We start from the raw sequence: 6,295 nt of genomic DNA, 5'->3' as shown, positions 1-6,295 counted from the left end.
ATGTTCAGAGAAAACCAGAAATATGTAAAAAGATCTGCAGCAAAATGGAGAATCGATTGGTTAAACTAGAAGAGGCAAGTGTACCAGCTAATAAGATAGTGACATATAGTATATTACATTTATTTTCAGTGAAATACTCGATTACTACATTTTATAAATATTTTTGATAGGGAAAATGTTGGTTTGAAGAAAGTGGAGAAATAATGTCATTACCTTCACCTATTAGACAGTCTTGGAATTTCAGACTAAATGTAAGCAAGGAATCACTAAATCCAGCACTAAAGACCATATATAGGAAGGTAACCAACAATAGTTTTTTTCCTAATTATGGTTGGAATTCTTATAATATCAATTATACCTATGTTTTGTGGTTTTGTTATGCTCTTTAAAGATTCTATGCCTAGTAAAAAATGGCTAAACTATGGTGAAATATTAAGCAGCCATAAGATTATGGTTTCCTGCTTTTTATTTTTGTCAGTACTGGGGTTCCAACTCAGGGTTTTGTGCTTACTAGGCAGATATTTTACCTCTTGAGCCATGCCTCCAGCCCGAAATTATGTTTTTAAGGAATATTTAATGACATGGGGAAATGCTCAAAATAAAATGTAAAGTGAAAAACAGCAAGAATACAAACATATATATGATCCTAATTTTGTGAAAATAAATAATGAAGTAATTAATTGTACTCAAGGTAACCACTATTGTAATTTCTACCATTGTAGATTACTCTTGCCTGTTTTGCCCATTTTACATAAATAGAATCATGGAATAGGTACTCTATGTTGTGTGCAGCAATGGTTTGCTCATTTTTTTTTCATTTTTCTTTTATTATTCATATGTGCATACAAGGCTTGGTTTATTTCTCCCCCCTGACCCCACCCCCTCCCTTACCACCCACTCCACCCCCTCCCGCTCCCCCCCTCAATACCCAGCAGAAACTATTTTGCCCTTATCTCTAATTTTGTTGTAGAGAGAGTATAAGCAATAATAGGAAGGAACAAGGGGTTTTGCTGGTTGAGATAAGGATAGCTATACAGGGCATTGACTCACATTGATTTCCTGTGCGTGGGTGTTACCTTCTAGGTTAATTCTTTTTAATCTAACCTTTTCTCCAGTTCCTGGTCCCCTTTTCCTATTGGCCTCAGTTGCTTTAAGGTATCTGCTTTAGTTTCTCTGCATTAAGGGCAACAAATGCTAGCTAGTTTTTTAGGTGTCTTACCTATCCTCACCCCTCCCTTGTGTGCTCTCGCTTTTATCATGTGCTCATAGTCCATTCCCCTTGTTGTGTTTGCCCTTGATCTAATGTCCACATATAAGGGAGAACATACGATTTTTGGTCTTTTGAGCCAGGCTAACCTCACTCAGAATGATGTTCTCCAATTCCATCCATTTACCAGCGAATGATAACATTTCGTTCTTCTTCATGGCTGCATAAAATTCCATTGTGTATAGATACCACATTTTCTTTATCCATTCGTCAGTGGTGGGGCATCTTGGCTGTTTCCATAACTTGGCTATTGTGAATAGTGCCGCAATAAACATGGATGTGCAGGTGCCTCTGGAGTAACAGTCTTTTGGGTATATCCCCAAGAGTGGTATTGCTGGATCAAATGGTAGATCGATGTCCAGCTTTTTAAGTAGCCTCCAAATTTTTTTCCAGAGTGGTTGTACTAGTCTACATTCCCACCAACAGTGTAAAAGGGTTCCTTTTTCCCCGCATCCTCGCCAACACCTGTTGTTGGTGGTGTTGCTGATGATGGCTATTCTAACAGGGGTGAGGTGGAATCTTAGTGTGGTTTTAATTTGCATTTCCTTTATTGCTAGAGATGGTGAGCATTTTTTCATGTGTTTTCTGGCCATTTGAATTTCTTCTTTTGAGAAGGTTCTGTTTAGTTCACCTGCCCATTTCTTTATTGGTTCATTAGTTTTGGGAGAATTTAGTTTTTTAAGTTCCCTGTATATTCTGGTTATCAGTCCTTTGTCTGATGTATAGTTGGCAAATATTTTCTCCCACTCTGTGGGTGTTCTCTTCAGTTTAGAGACCATTTCTTTTGATGAACAGAAGCTTTTTAGTTTTATGAGGTCCCATTTATCTATGCTATCTCTTAGTTGCTGTGCTGCTGGGGTTTCATTGAGAAAGTTCTTACCTATACCTACTAACTCCAGAGTATTTCCTACTCTTTCTTGTATCAACTTAAGAGTTTGGGGTCTGATATTAAGATCCTTGATCCATTTTGAGTTAATCTTGGTATAGGGTGATATACATGGATCTAGTTTCAGTTTTTTGCAGACTGCTAACCAGTTTTCCCAGCAGTTTTTGTTGAAGAGGCTGCTATTTCTCCATCGTATATTTTTAGCTCCTTTGTCAAAGATAAGTTGCTTATAGTTGTGTGGCTTCATATCTGGATCCTCTATTCTGTTCCACTGGTCTTCATGTCTGTTTTTGTGCCAGTACCATGCTGTTTTTATTATTATTGCTTTGTAATATAGTTTGAAGTCAGGTATTGTGATACCTCCTGCATTGTTCTTTTGACTGAGTATTGCCTTGGCTATTCGTGGCCTCTTGTGTTTCCATATAAATTTAACAGTAGATTTTTCAATCTCTTTGATGGTTTTGCTCATTTTTTTCTGTAGAATTTCACTATATGAGAAACACATTTATCCATACTTCTATTGATGGACATAAGGTATATCCAGTTATTGGCTATTTAAATACTGCTATGAAATTTTGTCATGTGTTCTAATACATATACATGTATTTTCTATTGGGTAAATATCTTAGAGTAGAAATGCTAATTATGGGTTTGCATGTGTTCAATTTTGCTATATAATGCCAAATAGTTTTCCAAAAGTTGGTTGTAGGAAATTATATGTAAATTTAAAGTGAATGAATTACAGCTTCTTTATGTTCTTGCCAATAACTTGGTTCGTCTTTTGAATTGTAGCCATGTTGGTGTAAATATATGGTATTTCATTAAGGCCTGGATGTTTTGTGCTTTTTCTGGCCTTTGATTTGTTGTTACCCAGATTGTTGGGCTTTTAGTGTAACACACTTACCTGGTTCTAGATGTCTACACATTCCCCTCAGTCAATTGCTGCTTATAGCTAGTGTGTCAAGGAGCTTACCACCTCCCAAGAGAATTCATTCCAGTGTTGCACAGTTCTAATTGTTTGTTGTTTTCTGCTCTTAAGTTAAAGTCTGCCTTCTAGTCACTTCTACTTGTTTGACCTTGTCTGGCCATAAAGAACACATGAAATACCTATATGACAGCTCTTAAAGTTTGAAGCCTACAGTCACTTCCACCTTTAACTTATGCTCTCCAGTCTAAACTTGCTTCCTCTGATTGTTGTAGAATTCCACCACCTCAGTAACTCTCCTTTAACTTCTGAGCAACACAGTTGGTAGAACCGATTAAGACAGGGCTAAGAGCAAAAGGCTTTGTCATTCCAGTAGAAATCCAGAGAAAGTAAACCACAATTACTCAACTAGTGCTGAGTGCCTAACAGGATATACATCTCTAATTTAGGAACTTTAATATCCAAAAGTTCATTTATAATTTAGTTGTTTAAAACTAAAACTTTTTTCCTTAGTGTTTTTTTCCTAGTGATGACCACTTTCCCAGTACACTAGTAATTGATTAAATCTCTTAAGTGCAATCTGAGTTGGATTTTACCTAGAGAATAGAGACTTAACAGCTTAAACAAAAAGAAGCTTTATGACTTTTCTCCTGCATCCCTATGCCCGGTGAAGAAGAAAAGGTTCTTAGCTCAGGAAGGAGTAGGAAAGCAGAGGTTTAGGCACTGTAAGGTAGCCTGTAGTCCTTGAGACATATGCAATCTGCAATTGTAGTAATAACTGGTGTAACAGCACTGGCACAGATTGGAGGGAGGATGTGTTTTAGTCTTTTTTCATTCTTTTTTAAAATTTGGCTGTACTGGGGTTTGAACTCAGAGGTCATGATTGCTAGGCAGTTACTCTACCACTTAAGCCATGCCTGCAAGTTTTTAAAAAATTTTAGTTATTTTTCAGATAGAGTGTCACATTTTTGCCCAGGACTGGCCTTAGACCATGATCCTCCTACCTATCTCAGCTACCTGGGATTACAGTCACACACCACCATGTCTAGCTTTTGGTTGGCCACTAACTTTCTGCCCAGGCTGGCTTTGAACCTTAACCCTCCCCATTTCTGCCTCCTAAGAAACAGGGATTATAGGCATGAGCCACTGCACCTGGCCCTCTTAGTCTGTTTTCTGTTGCAAACAACAATATCACATACTCTCCAAAATATAAAGAGAAGAAGTTTATTTGGGCTCATGGTTCCATTACAACATCATGTGATCAAACTCATGATCCAGAAGTTGTAACACCATTTGTCACTGTGTTCCTATAGGAAATTATTTTTAGTCTTATAACTTGAAAGTCCAATGTCCACAGTAAACAGTAGTGAGGTGCAGGTGCTAATAGTTTATAGCAAGATGATTAAGGTGATAAAATGCTGTAAGACAAATTTATGAAATTAAGGATTATAATCAATTCCAAAGAAGATAAAATGATTTGTTTTTGCTTTTCTGTATCTCTTGAATTTTCCTATAATTGACATTATTTTTATAAGGAAAAAATACTTGTGATTCCAAAAGAAATAGAAATGAATTAACATTGCACACATTTTTCTTTAAAAGGCAGTAAAATCTGATGTAGGAAGCTCTTTTAGAAGCAAAATGGAAGGTCAAAGGGAAATGTACCAATTGGATCTCAACATTGTGGGTTTGCAATTCAGCCATCATCCTCTCTTCAATCAAGAACAAGTATTATGTGCTAGGCTTCTCCAGCTTTATGAATGTTTTCAGGACAGGAAGCAACAGAATTTATCTCAGTTGCTTTATGAGAAGGTGAGAATGACTTTTTTTATTTATAAAGCCAAACATTTAATATCTTGAGAAAAAGTTTAGTATAAATCATGTTATCATAGATATTTTCCCTTAGCATGTTAAGTATTTAACCAATTGGAACAATGATTTGATTTTCATTTTTCTAAAAAAAACCACAAAACCAAAAGCTGACTTGCTGGGAGACAGCCTCAAACATATCCTACAGGGTATTTGCCACACGTAAATGATTTACTCATCAGTGGTAGGTCCTATGACTAACAGAGTGTTTGAAATTATATGACTAAAAGACTGCCCCTTTTATGTCCTGTTTTGAAGTATTTTGATAAAAATATTAGCAATCTTGAATCTCATGTCAAATTGAAGAGTCCTGGTCTGAGGATGACTAATCTAAATAGTCATCTAATGACATCAAAAAGGGTATATAAATTCTGAAGAGAAACCAAAGAACTACCATTGATTACTTTTACAAACTGTACCTCTCTTGGGGGCAAAGGAGTGACTCAGTGGCAGTGTGCTTTCTTAGCAAGCACAAGGCCCTGGGTTCAGTCCCCATTACCAAAAAGACAAAAAAACTTACAAAAGGAAAATCTATTTGGGGGCTGGCAATAGAGCTCAGAGGTAGAACACTTGCAGAGCATATGCATAGCCTTAGATATTTTGCAAAGCAAAGCAAGACAAAGCAAAACAAAACCTCTGCTGGGATTCTGACACCTGAGCATTTTGTTAACTAATGTTCTCTGAAAAGGTATTTTGATAGCTCTCATTCAACTATTGAGTATCATTGAAATTGAATACCTAGTGAGGTAATTAAACATTCAACCCTAATGAAGTCACTAAAACATATCAATAAATTGGACTTGAACTATACCTTAGGTTTGCTTTTTAAAAACAAGTGCAAATGGATTATGACACAATCTATTTGATTGAATTTTTATGTTATCAATTATGTGGGAAAATTTAATTGATGAATACCATGCATTAAAAACATCAGAATTTTTCTAAGACAAATACTGGATATTCTGTTTTTATATAGTATGGCTACTATTTTTATGAACAGTGGAGCCAACTTTGAAATTAAGATACAGATCATTAAGAAAGTAGTTTAATTTACAGATTTTTGCTCTATAGAATTTTTACCAACAATATCTAATCTTTAAAGTCATATCGAGCAATAAAAATTTTATTTCATTAGAGTACTGTCTACTAATATATAAAGAGAGACATGGGTTTTATTTTTCATGTAGCATACATGGCTCTTTGCTTAAAATAAAAACCTTTTTGTAGCTGGACACATGGCAACAAGTATGAGGCCCTGAGTCCAAACTCCAGTACTACCAAAAAAAAAATTGAAAGTTTTTGAAATCCTTATTTGCAATATATATTAATATTTTGTTATTATTGGTTT

This window comes from Castor canadensis, chromosome 7 (assembly GCF_047511655.1).
Source record: "Castor canadensis chromosome 7, mCasCan1.hap1v2, whole genome shotgun sequence".
NCBI classification, from domain to species: Eukaryota; Metazoa; Chordata; class Mammalia; order Rodentia; family Castoridae; genus Castor; species Castor canadensis.
This window is presented reverse-complemented; position numbering follows the sequence as displayed.